General features: G+C 43.9%; 1 long non-coding RNA gene across 1 annotated transcript in view; it reads right to left on the reverse strand.

Annotated features, from left to right (window-relative positions):
• Positions 1-2624: 2624 nt before the first annotated feature.
• LOC123971250 overlaps positions 2625-20243 on the reverse strand; it is a 43558-nt gene continuing 25939 nt past the window's right edge. Inside the window, exons 3-4 of the long non-coding RNA XR_006825148.1 lie at positions 15691-17234; positions 2625-3205 (exon numbers count right to left, since the gene is read on the reverse strand). This is a non-coding gene — a long non-coding RNA (uncharacterized LOC123971250). The remainder of the gene's footprint in view (positions 3206-15690; positions 17235-20243) is intronic.

The raw sequence follows: 20243 nt of genomic DNA on the forward strand, positions 1-20243 counted from the left end.
TATATATATATATATATATATATATATATGCTAAAAAACCTGAAGGCCCACGTTTATTACAGCAGAAATATGAAACTTTTTATTCTTTACATTGCATAAATAACATGATACAAATGTATTTAATGTAAACACTTTCATCATTTTAAATGGCAGCCTGTTTATTCCAACATGTTTAGCTTATCAAGGAAAAATCAAATCAAAACAAAGAAAGAATAAATTACATTTTCTCATTTCCATTGCTTTATTGTGACACCATAACTCCTTAATCATCCCAATTTATAGGAAGGAGTGTGTGTTAGTTTCTCTTATTTGTTTTTACTGCTAGTGAGCTTTGTGCATCTCTGTCCTGCTGTTAGAGGCCTTTTGTGTTGTTAAAGGGCCAGGATGTTACAGACTCTCCATCCACAAACAAACAGCTGAGCAATTAAAAGACAATTAGTTGACCCCTGTGGGTTTGTTAAGGTAAATAATGAGCTGCTTTTACTGAGCTGTTACAAATCAGCGTAGTGGACCGGTTGGAAAGCGTTCTAATAAACACTAAGGGGAAGTGTTTTTAATCTGTATGTTTGGAAGGTAAAAAGCTTTAAGTTTAATTCACAAAAATTTAAATATGATGTGTTTTATTTACTGTATTTCTTGGTTTACATGTACTGATGGTGCCATCAGTACATGTAGAATAGCAAATCCTGGGGAAATTAATGGACTATAATATATTTTGGAGTGAGCAAAAGGGTGTTGTACGGCCATATTAAAAGAAAAGAATAAATATAGATCAGTTATGTATGAATATGTAAAGTATATATAAGTATGTGGTAAAAATAAAAAAAAGAAACAAGTAAATCTATCTTTCAACACAAGCTACATTTTTTTCACAGTCGCCTTCACATTTACAATTAGGAATGAGCAGGCCTCGCTGTCAGAGTTGTACACTGTATACAAACTGTGTGTGACATGATCCGTAACTCTATCTATAGGTGTTATGGTATCATTCCCACCATTAAAGAGGTTTTCCACCTTGCCAATGACCCCCGCCTCGCCTCACAGGACACAGAAAACGACCCGATGGCAATGTCTTTCACTGTATGGAGGCTACGCTGAAATGTGTGTGTGTGGGTTTGTGCGTGTGTGTGTGTGTGTGAGCATCTGGGTATGGAGGGTGGGTCACTCCGCACACAGGCTCCAGTGTCTTCAGAAAGCGTCCACCCCGTTGGGTTTAGGCCTTCTCCCTGGTGAGAGTGGGGGAATCTAGCATGGCCAGTAAGCATGTATATCAGGCCATCTCACGGCTGGCTGGACGCTCCCTGGGTGGCCCACCATGGTCAATACTGCACTGGTGACTGGACACACAGAATGGGATAATCTCCTACTTTCTTTCAGGGCCATGGTGCACAGGGGCACGCAAACATATACACACACACACACACACACACAGATCTCCTTTTATACTGGCCTAGCCATGGAGGCTTGCCTTGCCCTTATTTCAGGTCAGAACCAGTCAGGGGGAGGGCAAGGGCTGGGGGAACCCATAGCGAGCGAGGGGACAGTGTTGTCAGGGGAGAGTGGGGGGCCATAGGGGAGAAGGGAGCCCATTTCAGCCAGAGCAGTGGAGCACACCGGGGGCATTGGGGCATCGCCTCCGCTGGCTGTTGGGGGAAAACAAAAGGAGGTGTGATCCCCCACAAAACATAGGACAAGAGTGTGTGTGTGTGTGTGTGTGTGTGTGTGTGTGTGTGTGTGTGTGTGTGTGTGTGTCATTGTTCAGAGTTTCCTTCAGCTCCAGCAACTCGTTTCAACACCCCTGCTGCTCACACACAAAAGCACCTAATTGACACCACAGATTTAGGCCACTAGGTTTAACTGTTCCCCTTACAACCCTTCAGCCACTGTTGGAATAATCAGAGTAATCGAAGTGAACAGGCTCCCACAGCTTCTCATACCACATCTGAGATGATACTTGTATATGACGCATCACTGGCTGGCAATATTCTATATTTCTGTTATTGTCCCATGGTTGTCCCATTGTCCCAAATAGCTCCCATCCAACAATTCCTTAGACCGTCTCTGAATACTTTCAGACCAGCTTTCCCGGTCAGGTCACAGTTATATAGTTTAATTTTTAAAAAAACGTTTTAAAAAATTACAAAAACTGTTGGGCACTGTAGTTTTTTTAGAAAAATTGATTCAAACAGGAGTAAATACTGTTTTTGTTTGGGACTATTTTCAGCCGTATAGGAATATATATTTGGATCTCTAGTGAGTATTTAGGACAGAATGTGGGGCTGACTTGAAATAAGCTACAGTTAATTTGTTTATTGTAATGAACGGACACATCAGGATGTGTCTCATTAATGTGTTTTTAACAGTTTGACAACAACGGGGCTCTGTTGCACAGAGGAATAAGATACATCAAGCTGTGGATACACAAGAAGTTATAATTAATAGTAATAGTAGTCCTTTAACTGTGAGGTTCAGGTATAATCGCAGCCATAAAACAACCATTAGTGACATACATAGAAACACATAAATTAAATAGGAAATGGAAGAAAAAAACAAGACAGACAAATTTTCATTTCACAAATTGTTCCACTTTATTGAAACATATCATATCAGGGCAACATTTTTTGGCATTCTGCTATCTCATCCAAAATTTGATGATAAATTAGTTCATTACACTATGAAAAAGTTTCTATAAATATGTGCAAGTACATAACATCCCACAGAAAAGGGGAAAGTAATTTAACAGCGACAAACTCTTGTCAAACAATTTTCCAGTTAAATACTTGAAGGTAAATTACTTAGGAAAAAGAAGGACCCCTTGGGCTCTCATCCAATATCCGACCTAAAATTGGTCTCAAATATAGTAATCCATATCTAATGAAACTAATTTTGGAAAATATTGCACGGCAGCTCCATTTTACACATCAGACAGCTTTTAAATTGATTCAACCTCTAAACTTACCTCTCAGAAGCTCCAACTTACCTGTCCACATCCACGAAGACCGCAGACTAGAGAACTGATAATCAAACTCTGACACTGTGTGTCTGATTGTTCTCACGAGTGCAGAGGTGGCATTTTCCATATGTGGAAAACATGTTCAGAGAAATAGGTTACAGACGGCATATGTGCTTTGTCAGAGTAAGGTCCAATGGTGGAAGCTCAATTGTTGCTTTTCATCTCCGTGGTGAAATTGTTGGCACGCTGCATCTGTGAAGACATAAGCAAATAAAAAAGTGTGATTGATCAAAAGAAGACTCCTTAAATTATGCAAGTCTCTAATTCTGGGTGTCCTCAAACAAAATAAAATTAATCGCTATGCTTGGATATCCAGCAGAATGAAAATGAGGAATCACTATCTGTGCTTAAATCACATGCACATGCGCTCTCTGCATACAACTAGCTGGGATGATGCTGTTTGTGTCATCATCTCTCCAGACACACCAAACTGTTAATGTTTACTGCAAGGGGGGAGAGGCCGCGCGTTTGTGCACATACGTGTGTGCATGTGTGTTTGTTTGTGCGTCTATCAGCTGTCTGTATCAATGGTGTGCATGACCCCTGAGCTAGTAGACAGTCATGGGTCAAAGGTCAAGGCAGAGCCTGTCTGAGCTTCCTGGCTGAAACCAACGCCTGCAGCACAAACACACACACACACACACACACACACACACACGGGGGGATGGGTTGCCCCCTACCAGACTAATATCACCTTTGGGATTAGGATCCAGACAGAAATACATTGACCCCAAAGACACGCACACACACACACACACACACACACAGCGAGTGTCTCAGACACTGGATCTGCTTGGTCATAAAACAGGACTCGGTCACACTGCGTGACGCACAGAGAAGCAGCAGAGATGCTGAGTTTGAGAGGGCCATCTAATTATATTTCAGCGCTGAGTTAAAGAGAAGAGCAGAGGAGACTGGGGAGGTTCATGCGTCACCATGGTGAGCAGAGAAAGCAGCTAACACAGTGCTAGCTAGCTACATCATAGTGTTGCAAGGATAACGGAGAAATACAAATAAATCAGTAAAGGCAGCTTTAATCGATAAAATATTTTATAATGTAAATGGTACGAATATGCACAGCTTATTTTGTGGGCATTATATTTTTTCAAACTGCAGCAGGTGAACGAGAAGCTAAAAAAACAGTAGTATTTGTTGCTAAACCTTTGTACTCCCTGTCATATGTCAAGCAGTTTAGCTCTGTAATTGCATTTAACCCAAGCATTGATGTAGCTGCAGGAAGTGAGAGCACCAATCTGGATAAAACAACATCAGCATGCCAGACGCTTGTAAAAAAAAAAAAAGAAAAAAAATCACAAATCAAAGAGAAGCGGGACTGTAGGATCTCGGCACAGAGCGAAACAGGAAAAAGGTCAAATTCAGAGGAGCTGACGGGCTCCCCTGCCAGGCCATCGGGAAAACTCCCCAAATAAGCCCGAGTGTTAAGCCCACTAATCCCCTGTATTATTGCAACATCTGTGAGGTCTAGAGAGGCTCTGCCAGTGATTAGCAAGACAGATGTAAACAATATCCTGGCTGAAAAGGAGAGGAGAGAAGAGGAGAGAAGAGGAGAGCGCTTGGCTGATCTGGGTAACAGTGCTGGAAGGATAAGAAAAGTAGAGATAGAGAGAGAGAATGTGGAGAATATAAAGCAGGTAAGGTGGGAGTGAGTGTCCACCAAGGGATTTAGGGGGGAAAAGAAGAAGAGGAAGTGGAGGAAGCCATAGTGATTTTGAAAGAAATTGCAAACACGAGAAAGGAGATGATACTTAAAGGAAGGGCGCGATTTGAGCTTGAGGAAGTCGGGGATTGAAAGAATACAGTAGATGGGGGAGGTGGAGGGAGCCAGAAGGTGACAGCATGAGGGGAGAAGAGCAGCAGATTGGGAGACGGCAGACCCGGGGCCAGGGGTGCCCCGACCGGCTGACGAGACACCAGGGAGACGTGCCTAATTTATGCAGAGTTAGGCTGAAGGGGCTGAAGAGTGGAGGGTGTCTGGGACCCCCTCAATACCCCTCAGAACCAAGGAGCAGCTATGGGTGCTAGCAGTCTGAGAGAGAGAGGGGAAGGGGGGAAGGTGGGGGGATGGGGGTGTTTCTTTTTTTCGGAGAGACAACAAGGGGGGTGGAGGCCGCTCTCCCTGCTCAATTCAGGCAAGGCTGTCCGTCTGACGTCCCATTAAGGTTTGGGACAGGGCATGGGGAACGAGGCGATGAAGAGGAGAAGGAAGGCAAGCGGGAGGATAGGAGGACGAGAAGTGAGTGAGAGGCCGTGCTTAACTCCCTCCCCATTCTCCCCCCACCCCATTCCAGTCTTCTTCTCCAGTCTGGCTACCTATTAGATCCACATGGCCTTCTGTCTGCTTCTCTGCATACTAATTCCCCATTACCACAACCTTGAACGTGACACGTGAGTTGGACTAAGTGAGAGACAAGTAGTCTGGCTGATGGGTTGGTTGTTTTAGAGGCTAGAAGAGTACTTCAGCATCCAGGCAGGCAGATTCATTGGGCTAGAGTAGTGTGTTGTGGTGTTAAATGGTGTGGGTTTTTATTTTATTTTGCATATTTAATAAAATTTTAATGAATTTAGTTTATTGTTGTTATTATTTAATAAATAAATTCATCAAAGACTGCAACTGGACGTAGTAGTCTTGCGTTACGAAACTACTAATTCACCCCAGAAGTCTTTCATTACTCTGGGTTTCAATGTAAATGTTTAATGTCACACAATGATCTGAACCAGCGGTTGCAAATCTGGGAGTCGGGACACCCAAAGGGGCCCTACACAAATCTGAAGGGTCCCAGGTGAGTAAAGGGATTTTTAAAAAAGAAAAGAAAAATAAATCTTTGTTATACAAAATGTATTTTTTTTTCAAACCTTTCTCAATTTTATTTTCTTGTAAAATATGGAAAACTTTTTTTGCTCATATTCTCACATTTTCGTTATGAGGGCTCACAAGTAGAGGTTGCTTAATGTAAGCTTCTATAAGCCAAAACTGTTGGGTACCACTGATCTAAAAAAAAATATTTCCCTGCAAATAAGAAAATTCTACGTGGGAACACTGTGTGTTTGTGATTTATTTGGCATGAAATTCAAAAAATTAAGGTAAATACTGGCACAAAGTATTAGCTGTCTGCAGATGTAAGATCAAAATCAGCATCAATGTCAGCCATCCAAATCTTACACCAGTTGTGTGTCAAATGTGAGGAGACATGGTGTATGCTTTGTGTATGTGAATCCTGGCTGATGGCCAAGTGAATCTGTGTGTGTGTGTTGTTCAAGAGCCCAGAATGGACAGCCAGGCAGGGTGATGGTTGAGTCTGGTGATGCAGGCAGACAGTTTAATGACAGTCCTCACCCCTGAACATACAAGCCAGTGAGCGCCTGGCTCGCCCGCAGATGTACACACACCATATGACACATGCACATATATGTGTGATATATGGTGTGGCGTCTTGTGAAAAAGACACTCGGGCCGGTGAAAATTAAAGAAAAAGAAATCTCTCTGTGTACGACCCTGGAAAAAATAACTGGAGGGGCTAGAATTGGTGCTTTTTTTTTTGGAGCGCCACTTTCTTCTGTTAAAAATAAACAAGAGGTTTAATCTTGTCCTTCAGCACCGCACACCTTTCATCCCACAATTTTAAAATGAGATTTATACAGATGACATTGCACAAAACACTGCAAGCAATAAGAAATTAAACTTTTTAATAAATTCTCAGAATCTGCATGCTTGCTGCCAGTGAGGTTCTCATGAGGAACAGTGCAAAGTAGAGAGCTATTCACTGGCTCAACAGAAGCCAGGCTCTTTGTGCTTCTTTTTGGTACGTTATGCCTGGCCATGGCCTTGCATCTTATTCAGGCGCAGGTCTGGACATGAATTTGGTGCCCAAACAAAGACATAGAGCCACCTCATTAAAAAAACATGTCATTGGATCAGGCCTGGGCTGAATTGTGTGATTTTCCCTCCTACCATAAGTGGCCGTGACTGAGCGTTGGGCTGAATGAGAGGCCGGATAGAGGCCTGCCAATGGAGCGCCACGCTACATCCCTATGGGAACCACCCCCTCACAGAGGGGGTCACATTTAAAGCTTTGTTGGTCTGTTAACACAGCTTCTTAAAACGCCTCTTTATGGACTCAGTTAAGCAAACTGCTGCCCCTGGTTTTCTTGTGCCAGAAGGAGAAAGTAAAAAAAAAATAGAAAGAAAGAAAGAAAGACAGAAACGAGACAGAGAAGGGCAACAGAATAAGAGGGAAAAAAGAAGGCTCAAGAAATTGTTGTTTTTTTTCATGGGATATAAGAAAACTTTAAAGCACCTAAAAAGTTCAAGTGAGAGTTTTATTTGCTTCTATGTGATATAAAATGAACACAGATGGAAATTATTAGCAGTCAAACAGAAAATCAGATTATACTCCCTTTGTCAGCGCAGGGAATTAGTAGAGCTATGATTAGAACCAAAAGACATGGATTTTCCTTTATTCCTGGTGCTCTTAAAATGTTTTATAAATAACCTATTTATTTTATGATCTTTATTTCATTCTTTTGCCTATTATGTTGATCACTGTTATGTCTGATTTATTTCAGGATTTACTGTGTTTCTATGCTGCCCCTGCTTTGTCAAACATTAATAAATGAAACTTGAAACTCAATATTTAGCATCCACCCTCAATGCCTCGCCAAAATAAAGACAATACAATCCTGCGCGGAAGACTCTGTACATCTGCTCTCGCTGTATCTAATCACCTGAGAACTGAACTTTGCAGTAGTTGGTTGCAGCGGAACCAGGTCATTGACAAACTGCAGCGTCTCACAGTGTCCTCTGATACAGTCAGCACACACCTACACCCAGAGGACTACAGACATCCTGCTGCTGAAACAATAGGTTTGTGTGTGTGTGTGTGTGTGTGTGTGTGTGTGTGTGTGTGTGTGTGTGTGTGTGTGTGTCTCAAACACAGTCTTTGCTGGGAAACCTGGGATAGAGACTTAGTCAGTCTCACAGGGTGCTCAGGATGACAGTGAAATGAATAACAATGAACTTGCTGAGAGTCAAGTTCAGAACATTAGTGATGAACCAGAGCTGAGGAGGACAGGAGGAACAGTGTGTGTGTGTGTGTGTTCGGGTGTGCATAATTGTGTCAACGCGCTCAGGAAATATCTCAATATGAACAGAGCACTGGGCTCCAGAGGAGAGCACCCACTAAGATGAGAAAATGCACACACACACTCACACACACACACCTCTTCTCGCTCTCTCGCTCCCCTCCCCTTCCCATCTCGCAGCACACATGCAGCAAGGACCCCGTTCTCGCAATTCTATTGCTGTCTGCTGTGCGCCTGATGAAAAAGCAGAACGACATAGGGGGTGCACATGCCTAAAGGCAAGAAAACGCACATTTGTAAATCACAGCCCCAATATAAACATAGGGTTTAATAGGGGGTTTCTGAGGCGCGTTGGCAGGGGTCCACCTTGCCGTGTGCTTCGCCAGCCGTGTTTTTTTTTGCCTGCTACAGGAGAAAATATGACTGAACAGCCCTCAACCACCATCCAGCAGAGATGATGGTCTACGGGGCTAAGAATGCATCTGAATACATTTACATAAAGATTGTGCTACGTTGACAGAGGCACTGCTGAGGATGCACCCTGCTCATCGTTGTCCCCAAATATCATGATTGAAAGCAAGTGATGATTGAAATGTGGTGCGGAGGTAAGGGGAGGGGAAGGGGTGTGAATAAAAGGGGAAACGGTCACTTTATTCTGGGAAGAAACAGGGGAGCATTGTGCTTTTTAAAGTCTGCAGGGAGCTCAGTGTTCCCTGTCCTCCTTTATGTTAATGGAATCAGCAGTGTATATGAACCAAGGACACATGCAGGGGAATAATACAGAGGGTATGACAGCTAAATAAACACAAATTACACAAATCATTTTTACAACCAGACTTAGACTTTGGCTGGTAGGAGAAGAAGTTTGTGACAATGTAGACACAACAGCCAAATCTGATCTCTACATATAACAACTCTCTTAATCACAATGTAATGCTGCTGGTTTTGTAAAAAAAAAAAAAAAAAAAAATGGTATAACTGAGGTAGATAAAAGAATGCAATTTGTTGATTTTTTTTTTTGTTCTTTCTGGGAAGAAAAATCCTGTAAGGATATTTGGTAGTAGAGTGACTTCAAAATACTGCAGATATGAGACCTTATTTCATAACACGCCGCACAGATATTTCAGCTCCAGATTTTATTAGGAGATAAACTGACCAGATTTTACTGTAACAAATTTAGAGGATAGGATTCCTGTAACCTTTTAATCAAATATATGGGATGTAAAGGTGAGCATGGCCTAAGGTACGGAGCGGCTTTTGGAGAAAGCACTTTAATTTTGAAAATAAAAAAAAAAACAGGTAGGCAACAGAAGGAGCGCAGTGAAACCCTGTGATAAACCTCTCGCAGATATAGTCAGCTCGCCAAACCATCCTGTCAGATCAGTGCCTGAGGAGAGGCAGAAGGGGAAAGAGAGGCGGCGAGAAGGGGAAGAGAGCAAAACATGGGTGAAAAGGGTCAGCAGGGAGGAAGGCTAAACCCCAGAAGCAAGCGAAAGATTGTGTGTGCAGTGCATTTATATTTTAGCATGGGTGTGTGTGTGTGTGTGTGTCAACCCCAGCTGGGCAGACATTTACTTGACATGCTGATAGGGATTTAAGCAGTGGGTGGGTGGTGTGTCTGACCAAGGTGAGAGTGAATGAGCAGAGAAGGGGAGCTGGTGGGGATCGGAGGATGATGGGAGGTGGGGGACCGGACCAGAGGGGCTCACAAAACTGCCGTTACTAAAGCTTGATTTCAGCAAGAGTTGAGATGATTAGGAGACGGAGGCAGAAATGGGCAGGCAAACATGGGGTAAGGGAGGCGGGTTTTTATAGGAGAACCCTCCAGGCTATGGAAGAGAAGGGGGACTAGCCTATTGAGGTGATGAGGGAAAGCGGGTCTTTCTTTCAGACAGTCTAACGAAGCATAAGTCCCCGATGAAGAATGGAGGCAGGCTACCGCAGGGTGGGTTAGCTTGTGGCTCCGCTCCTCTCCATTTCTCCCCTTTCTCCTCTCTTCCTCGGTCCTCTCTCTTCCTTGCCGTCGTCCACATCCCCTCTTTCTCCTTTCCTCTCCCCTCCTCATGTGCTGCAGTCCCTCCTCTTAAAGGGCTTACACTGTTTATTTCAAAGCGGCGTAACGTGCCGCAAACTCGCCTCTCAGATGACTCGATGAAATGGCAATGATACAGTGACCGGCAGCATTTCACCGGTAAAGAGGATTGCTATTGATGGACGGCTTCCTTTAAAAAAAAATAATAAAGTGACTCATGACTAAGCAACTCATGAATTTAGCAAATGGCCCCAGACTAAGATACAGCACACTGTATGAGAACAGAAATTTGATCTGAATATTTAATATGTGACGATTTAAAATAATTTCCACATGCCAAAGCACTCAAAACAGGTACACGCAATGAATGACATACATTTCTGATAGTGGCGTGCATGAACGATGAAGCCCGAGCCAACATGTTAAATTACAGGAGGCAGCAGACTGAGACAGACAAGTGGGGTTGTCAAAGTGTCTGACTGGGTTTGACTGGGTTTGGCTGGGGGTTGTTTGACCAGGGGGTTGACTGGGCTGCAGGACTGATTTCTGCTCGATTTGGCTCAGGGCCGGCTGGAGACTGGCCAGAGGCTGGCTAAAGGGGGTTGGGTTCCCCTGCTTCTCAGCTCAAGTTGTCCCTGGAGCGAAGCAATAAGAAGCAGCTTATAAAATAAGCAAACACAGAGGCAGCTTACAGACAGTTATCCAGCCAGCCGGGGATGAACGGCAGATGAATCACACACACAGCTCTACATTGCGCTGATACCCTCCCCACCACACACCCCTGACCTTGACCCTTGAGGTTCTTCCTAACCTGTTTCTGAATGGAAGTCAGTGCAGCTGGGCTGTCTAGCCACGAACTAACCACGACCCCCCTCCACTGCACAGACCCCTCATCTTCTATTTATTTAGCCTGTTCCCACGCTTGATTACTGGGATGTTCTCTCTGCATCTGAATGGTGCAATTTAATATTTATGTGGCCGTCATGGTCCTGTCTGTTCCAGGATTATCTCTGGTTTGTATTAGTTACCTGCTAAACATTGATCTGAACGTTTTATTTTCAATTCAGGAAGCTTCTCTTTCTTTCCACGCAGTTCTATTCCTCTCTGCTTTACATCTCACACCGCATCTGCAGTCTCTCTCGATGCCTCATTCATATAAACCATTCAGAATGAGCACATACATACACTATGTAATGTATGTGTAAGGGTGTGTGTGTGTGCGCGTGTAAATATACACGTCATTCGGGGGGTTCAAACCCCTCCACCTTCACATTTTCATTACGGCCAAATCTCAGGCCTGTGCTACAGCAGCGTGGCCTTTTGCCGGCGAGCAGGCAGTTTAATCACACATACAGCACTACTCCATTTTCATTTCCTTTTCATACAGCCTCTATTCCACTCCGGCTTCATAATTCTCCCTTCAGAGCTGTCTAGCCCTTCTGAGTGTTTGCAGCCTGTTGAAATGACATAATCAGTGACTTGGATAAATGCCTGACTGTTTTTCCTGAGTCTATAATCAGACTTGGGGCTCAGTGTTGCAGCTCTGAGGAAACAGCAGTAGCAGCAGCAACACTTGACTCAGGAATTACTTCCTAAGGAGGGCAGTTTCACATACAGTAAGGAATTTGGTTGAGCATCAATGAAATGAATTTACTTTGGTCTGCCAAGTGGATCTTGACAAATGAAATGGTAGTTCTTACTTACAGAAGCAGAAAAAATTTTTACTTAAAAGAAATATGAATCATTTAATCACAGCCAGGCATACTGTTTAAGAAATTGATATTGCAATTGACAATTACAAAATGTCAAAATTTATCAGAAATAATGGATAGTTATCTAGCTTTTACAACAGTGTTGCAAGATTGAAAGTGAGTATACATACATACACACACATATATATATATATATATTAGTGTGTGTGTGTGTGTGTGTGTGTGTGTGTGTGTGTGTGTGTGTGTGTGTGTGTGTGTGTGTGTGTGTGTGTGTGTGTGTGTGTGTGTGTGTGTGTGTGTGTAAAAATGGATAAAAATGAAATAAAATAAAACAAAATAAATGTGCATTTAAAAAAAGCCATTTTGATCTTTTGGGGTCTGCACTCTGTTCGAAATGAAATGTCATTCCTTCCACATATCAAACACAGTTAATGCAATTTTAACATCATATAAGGAAAACTTCATATGAGGGAGTTCCCTCAAAATGGTAAATCAAAAATGACCGATTTACCTTTCATGCTGTATTTAAAAGACATCAAAACGCCTATTCAAATTTCATTTTTCATTTGGATGATAAAGTGTTTCGAGAGAGAACCAATCACTTATTTGTTCGGTCTCGACAAAGACAAAAAGAGAATAAATTGAGCGATGGCTGTAAATGCTTTCAGCAACTATTACTTCTGTGGGTGGAACACATTCAATCAATACCTAAGCAAATAAAAAGCAGTGGGCAGTCTGAATGAGGAAAGCTGCAGCGGACTGGACAATCACACACACACAAACAAATGAACATAATATGGTGAAGTTCATGTTGGGGGAGAGTTTACAGTTTTACTCTAAATAATGTTTTTAATCATGCAACGATCTTATCAGAATACCTTTTTACTTTAACAAAATGTTGTTACTATTCTTTAATTAATTTGGATAATTTAGACAGAATTATATATATTTTAGCGGACTCGAAAGCCCATCATCTATATAATTAAGAAATATATTTGAGAAAACCATTTGGTTATTACTTGAGTGTAGGAGGCACGTGGAACACTCCTATATGTGGCTTTGCTGTTGACGGTCTTTGGCTTTAAAGCCTATGAGAATGGAAAGAGTGGATATTGTGTGTGAATAAGTGTCTCAAACACAGACATACAAATACACAGACTACTATATTTATGCACATGCAGCATGTCCACCTAAAGCCAGGTCTACTGTACCTTTCTGCCTGTTCTCTTTCTGCTGTATTATGCATATTTGCAGCAGCATAGTTACATGCATGACTATAACTGTTATTAACATAAAAGCTTTCTGCAGGAGATGGTGTTGGAGGGCATGGCCTTTTTTTCCTCTGAGTAAGCGTGAATGGACACATTCATATATACATGATATGGAATAGCATGCAAGTGTGTGTGTGTGTGTGTGTGTGTGTGTGTGTGTGTGTGTGTGTGTGTGTGTGTGTGTGTGTGTCTGTGGGTCTGTGTGTGTTCATTCGGTATGTGCGGCTGACTGGCATACATGGTCCGGTGTTATGTTCATCTGGTGCTTCATAAAACATATGGTCCCCCCTTGTTTGATTTGAATATGCAAATGAGAATAACACGGCTCCACCCAGTTGATCCCCCATGATCCACGACTCTCTACTCTTTCTTCTTAGAAAGACTTAACACCCACCTCCCTGGGCTTGTCCTCCATCCCTCTTCCTCTGCCAAGAGCACCCTTCCACAGTGCCCACACAAACATCTACATTCAAGATTAGATGACAGGTTTGACAGGTCTGCCTTTCCTTTTTTCTCTCTTTCACTCCCTGCCTTTTACTCGTCAACCTGTTTTTCTAACTCTTTCCGAAACTTAGCTAGGTTTTCCGCAAACCCTAGAATTATTAATCTGGAGGGTAAAAACTGCTAAATGAAAATACACAATTAAACGGATGAATGAAATCATTTCAATCTAGCATGTCTGAACGCGAGTGGATTTGAGACCGTCTGTTTTTCACTGCCATTTCTGCCCACAAAAAAGATACAGTAGCTTGCAGCACCTCCAGGCTAACTACAGCTAGCATGGGATCTTTACACTAACCACCCCACCCCAGCCTCATCAGTGTCACTATGGGCTGATTAGACGGAGAAGCTTGATTAATGCAGCCTGAGTCTGATACAGAAGACGATAACAGGAGTGAACCAGCCTTTTGTGGATGGGTAAATGACAGCACTGGTTACCACACGACTAAAAAAGATAATTTAATTCCAAATCCCCCATACAGATATCAAGGACAAAACATAGCCATGTAATTTGTTGTACCATAAGCAACTATTTAGAAATATTTGCCCTTTGTCATGGGCTCTTACTGAGACAGAGAGCGTGTGTGTGTTTGTCGTCCTCTTGTCCTTGCTGTGAAGTTCATGGCAACACTACTACAGACCGACAACAGATACTATACTGCCAGTCTTCAGAGTGGATGATAGCTTATTTCCAGGACACCATTCACCAAATCGCTTTCTCCAGTAATTAGCACTGACAGGTGAAAACGGCCACGAATGCCACGGGAGTTCACAATGAAACGGACAATTGCACAAACACACAACTATAGACCCCAGACACACACAAACATAAACACACATGTCAGTGCACAACAGCAACAACAGAGGATCCATCAGCACAGCTAACACCACATTAAGACCATAAAGCACCAATACATCTCCTGTTCCACGTACACAGCCCGTATCCTGCTGCTTCTGCACTGATACCCCTGATCCCCCTGCGCTTTGACAAGGCGTAATAAAGCCTGTATGAAGCGCCGCATTGTGTGGGGAGAACACAATGTTGCATGCTGAGTGCTGTGAGAAGGGCGTACACCCGTGGGTCCCACGGCGCAGCAGCACACCAGGGCCTATAGCAGGGAGTGCTGAGCATGCTAATGAGGTCATTATATTATGCCTCTCCCTCGCTCCTGCTCTCCTTTACAGTGTGGGCTTTGCCTGTCAGAGGAGGTAGGGTACCAGTAATGCAGCCAACCACAGATGTCACATATGGCACAATGAGAAGACACATGAGCGTCTCCCAATGAGTCGCTCAGAGAAAGACTGGGTTACGCTCCATTTTTCAGCTAGCGTCAAAAGCAAGAATATGCTATCAATGATTTGCATAAGGTGAGCTTAAAGAAAAGTAAAGAGGAGGGCAACAACAGAGCTAATTGTTCCTGCTGTGTATTCAATCAGCAAACGCGCAGGACTGCGTTTCCTTTTTTCCTTTTACGCTAGCGGTATTATTTACAGCCGAAGGGGAGGGGTTAGGATTAAGCACATGCAAATGCAATTACAAGATATTTGCATAGCCGTTAGCAATTAGGGGGCAGATGGCAAACAGCGGGCATTAAAAAGCGACCGAGCGCCATCTTGGCTGAGGGAGACAGCTGGCAGACAGGAATCGGCCATTTTGTAAGCATGGGTCGCTGCCAGGCTGAGGCGTACAGAGGCACCAGTCTCTCTCTGTGTGCCAGGAGATTGGCAGGCGAGGGGGAGTTGCGCTTTAATACCCTCCCTGGTACAGGCAACAACAACGAACTCCTCCAACAGTCAGTGACAGTATGATCACAGCCCAGGGCTCATGTTGAAAACTGACTGAGGAGGATCAACTACAACGTAACGTGTCTGTGTTCACTTTAAAAACACACATACACCTCTGAGCAGAGATGGTACCTTATCATAACAATGTTACCAGAAGGGGAAATATTTCTTATTTCTGTTCTTATTCTCCTTCCTTAGCACAATGTGGCTTTCAGAGTCATATAAATGGTATTAGTTACCACAGAACAAGCAATTAAATGAAAACACTGTACTCACCACATGAATCCCGATGTAATCTCTGTTAACGTTTTCATGCTTTCATGTCATCTGGCCTGCAATGTCCTTCCAAATCCATAAATATGTACAGAACGTGGCATGACCTCTCAAAAGTTTTCAGCCGGATGTTTCTACCACTGCATGAAAAGGTATTTTTCTCCGCTGTGTTTTCTACTGAAGGCATTCACCTCTACACTGATGTTGAGGTATTTCATTCCTGAGGATTTTGCTAAAACATCTGTAAAGCGAGTCTCTTTGTGTGGAGAAGGACTTCTGTAAACGTGGAGGGGAAAAAATTCACACAAAAAACCAAGTAGTATCAGACAGGAGGGGGGGGGGGGGGGCACTGAACAGGTACAACTACTGTCCTTTTCATCTCTCATTCAATTAGCAGCCATTCACTTGTGCTGCCATGGGATTCCTGCTGCACAGCAGTAAGTGGACTTACTTAGTGCTATTTCCACACACATCACACATACACACACACTGAGTATGAAAGCCCAGGCCCGCCTTCCTCTCTTCCACCTTATAGATCAATACTGCACTGCCATATCCTCTGATGGGAGCTGCTGTTGTGAGGATAAGAAAATCTAAAGCGAAAAGACAGGTTGTGTCTGATACAGTGGATGAGAGAAAAAGTTCAAATTGTCCTTTCATCCTGGCTCATGTGATCTTAGGAATATTGCGTTCTATGTGCTTGGAAGTGGGCAGTAACGTCCTGTGTACAGTCTCCCATGGATCCTTATTCAAACAGTTAAGGTGGAATGAGTAATAAGAGGGAGGGAGCTGGAAGAAAAGAGACCTTCGACGTCCTGTCTTCTTCTTCTTCCGTTTCTCTCCCTCCCTCGCTGTCTCCTTGTCTCTCTGGCAAAGTTTTATCAAGTGGTGTTGGACGCAGCAAAAACCCCTCTGGCTGAACCACACACAAAGACTCTCTCTGTCTCTTCCCTCTCCCTTTTTCTCTCCATTTTACACACTGACACACACACTGCGTGTGGGGCGGTTGCAGGGTTAGGGCCCTGGCCCTGGCTGGTGCTGGGACTGTTGGAGAAAGATAGAAAGACAGATGGATAGAGGAGCTGGGAGCAGTGGTGGTGGTTGGTCCCTGGGCTCCGAGGCCTGCAGGCGGTGCTGGGCAACCTCTGCTAGCCTCTCTCCTCTGTATTGATTTCTGCTGCTCCGCGCTGCTCCACTCTGCCGCGGAGGCTCCTAGCCGGCGGGGATGAGAGCTCGGCTCACCCGCCTCACCTGCCTCTCTCCTGGCTTGGCTGGCCTAGCCTGCCCACTCTGCCGCAGCTTTGGCTGGCCCCTGCCAACTCCCCGGGACCCCTGTTTGCAGCGCTGGGGCCACAGGAGGAAGGCAGCCAGAGAGCCCATGGCGATCCACAGCTGTGTTCACCTGCTCTGGGTTCATCCGCTTCGAACCACCTCCTCGAACTGCTTCTATCCTTCTCTCCTTCCATCCTTCCACCCACTCTGCTTCTCTTTTTCCTCCTCCACTGCCTCCTCCTCCTCCTCCTCCTCCTCCTCTTCTTCTTCCTGCTCTACACAAACAGCCAGAGACAGAGATGGAGAAAAAACAAGTTAATCTTAACTTTCAGCATTTTACCCACTCTGAATGTCAATCCTGGTCTTTGATCAGCGAGAAGTCGGGGGTGAGGATTCTGGCATCCTCTCTCAGCTGGTAATGTGAACCTGCTAACCTTGGAGAGCAGAAACTGCTGGGATTGGAGGCCTGAGAGTTAAGTGTGTCAGGCAGAGAGATACTGTCTGCCAAAGGTACTCTCAGCTATTAGATTCTGATGTGCTGCAGATAGCAAAATATAGCAAGAGTGGGCCCATTATAAAAATCACCACTGCGTCAATAGAATACATTAGAAATATTTACAGGAAAAGTTTCTCTTCAGCAGTCACCCTCTTTTGCTCTCCGTAGCTGCACAAGCCCACTGAGTTTTATATTTATTTGACCTTAATGGTTAAAAATAACAAAATCAACATTTAAAACTGACAGAATATTTCAAACTACCCTTCCATCACCCTTCTCCATTTGCGCTATAGTGAGTGTGAAGGAATGGAAATGTTTTGGCCAGACCAGTAGTGCTCTATAGAAACTTTGTCAAAGAAAACATCTCAGCTTTTGTATCATCTAAAATTATTCAAATGGGTTCAGCAGCCCTCTTCTTATGATAATAGCAGTTGGGGGGGAACATTTCTTTGAGGATTCACAGTCCCATTGTGTTCCTCAACAGAGAAAGAGCCGTGGCCAAATTCAACCCCCCACCACCCAACATTGCACCGCGCTGCACCAACCACACAATCTCCAAAATATCCTCGCTGCAGCCACCACAGAGCTGTGACAGCCCTTCTGTCCGACTCTCTCCACCCCTCTGCAGGCCTGAAAAAGAGACTAAAACCCACGGGCCGACTGCCAGGGGAATAGAGAAGTAAAGTGCAGAGGTTTAGAGTCGGTGGGCTGGCAAGGCTTTGGTTAGAGCTGTCTGTTAAGGAAAGAGCGAAGGGGGTGCGAGAGTGGTGTGGGGGGGTTACACTGTTGGGACAAGAGGGGCAAGTTTGGGAGAGGGGGGCGAGCTGAGTTAGGGGGACATGGATGGGGACTGGGGGTGCGGTGCATGTCTCAGACACAATAATACTATTCATTGGGCTCAGACATGGGTGTTAACTCCCCTCTGACAGAGCACAATGGGACTCGGCGGCATTCAGGCAGCCTTGGTGATATTGTTAGTTCAGGGCTGCATTCTCCCTGCCGCAGGATAGAGCGCCTGCATTGTACCCGTCCGGCAGGATGGATGGAGGGAGGTTTGAGAGGTGAAAGGCAAAGAAACAGAGAACAGTACGTTTGTCTATCTGTCAGTGCTGAAGGAGCGAGGGACAGAGGGAACAGTGGGCGGAGAAGGGGGTGGGGGGGTGGAGGTGTTGGCGTTGGGGGTGTTTTGCCCCATGGCATTGGGCTTGTTTATTTCAGGGGGAAAAAATAAAAAGGAGAAACTGAGACTAAAAGAGACAAGAGGCAATAAATACTGCTCAAGCAGCCGAGTGCAGGGCTAAAGAGGTATTAAAGTGGGTGGGGGCACAGACGGAGTGAGGAAGGCATGGTGGCATGTTTATGGGGAAAAATGCAGCGGTTCATATGCTGCTTTTGAGTTTAGATGCATTTTGTTCATACGCCTCAGAAGAGGGAGAGTGGAGAAGTTTGGAGAAAGGGGAATGACAGAAAATGAGAACTGTGGTGGTTGCTGCTGTTTATGACTCGGATGACGTGGCATCCAACTACCACGAGACCTACTTTTCCAGAGCAGAGGAGAGGAGATGCAGCATATAATTCTAAGGAAGAAGAAACTGAGAGGGCTGAAAACTGAGCAGCAGGCTGTGACTTAGACAAAAGCAAAAGTCAGGTTTCCAGTCAAACATAGCGCAAACCAAATTTCTAGAAAATCTGCAAAATAAAATGGGAATTAATGCCATTTCCATCCACTATTATTAGGAGTTGGTGCCATTAGATGAATGCAGAAGAAGATGTAGCTAACGTGATTAAAAGGGCGCCAGCGACAGCTCAAATGGTGGAATACCACTTGCAAAACATGAGGGAAACACAACATTTATGTTTGCTTCATGTAGACATGTATGTAACATGCTTCACTTCACGTATGTCTTGATTTATCCACTAAGTCTGTTTGCATTGCACTTTCTGTTGTTTCAACTGCAGTTTCTTAATGCCTGTAAAGAAACAAGCAAGGCTTTGAGGTTGTTTTTTGTTTGTTTGTTTGGGGCTGTTGGTTGGACAAAACAAGACATCTGCCCTGGGCTACAGGAAACTGTGATGGGTATTTTCCACCATTTTCTGATTTACACAAAATAATTAATCAATTAATTTGAGAAAATAATAATAATTTTAATAAATCATTCAAAGGTGCTCCACTTTGTTATAGAAGTGCATATCTCTCATTGAAATGAACTTGATGATGATGTTACTTGGACACGTCACATATAAAAGGCAACACCATGTTGCCATATGGGCTCACAGACATCATCGATTTCCTTAGAAAGCTGCAGTTGCTGAACGTCTACCTCCCACTGAGAACTTTTATGAAGGTACTGTAAATAATAGCAGATCTATAGCAGCACTAAGGTATTGGTGTAAAGGACAAAGACATAAAAGGATGCAGTATCCATGGCTTCACACACACACACACACACACACACACACGTAAGTATCTAATCACTAGACATGACACACACACACCCCATTTGGACACACACATACACACAGTATCACTGCTCCTTCTGCATGGAACAACCTGCTTTCATGAACAGTACTTTGTTTGTTTCCCCTCTGGTAAACTCTGACCAACCGTTCCCATAGCAACCGTACCTACTCGGTCCCTGTGTGAATGTGTGTGCGTGAAGTCAAAAAAGAGGGAGAGCGAGAGCAAGGCATGTGGGGTTGTGTGGAGGTTCAGAGTAGGACTTCCTGATCTTAATACAACAGATGTGCATGTATGTATGTATGTATGTATGTATGTATGTATGTATGT

Source organism: Micropterus dolomieu, linkage group LG05 (assembly GCF_021292245.1).
Source record: "Micropterus dolomieu isolate WLL.071019.BEF.003 ecotype Adirondacks linkage group LG05, ASM2129224v1, whole genome shotgun sequence".
In the NCBI taxonomy this organism is placed as follows: domain Eukaryota; kingdom Metazoa; phylum Chordata; class Actinopteri; order Centrarchiformes; family Centrarchidae; genus Micropterus; species Micropterus dolomieu.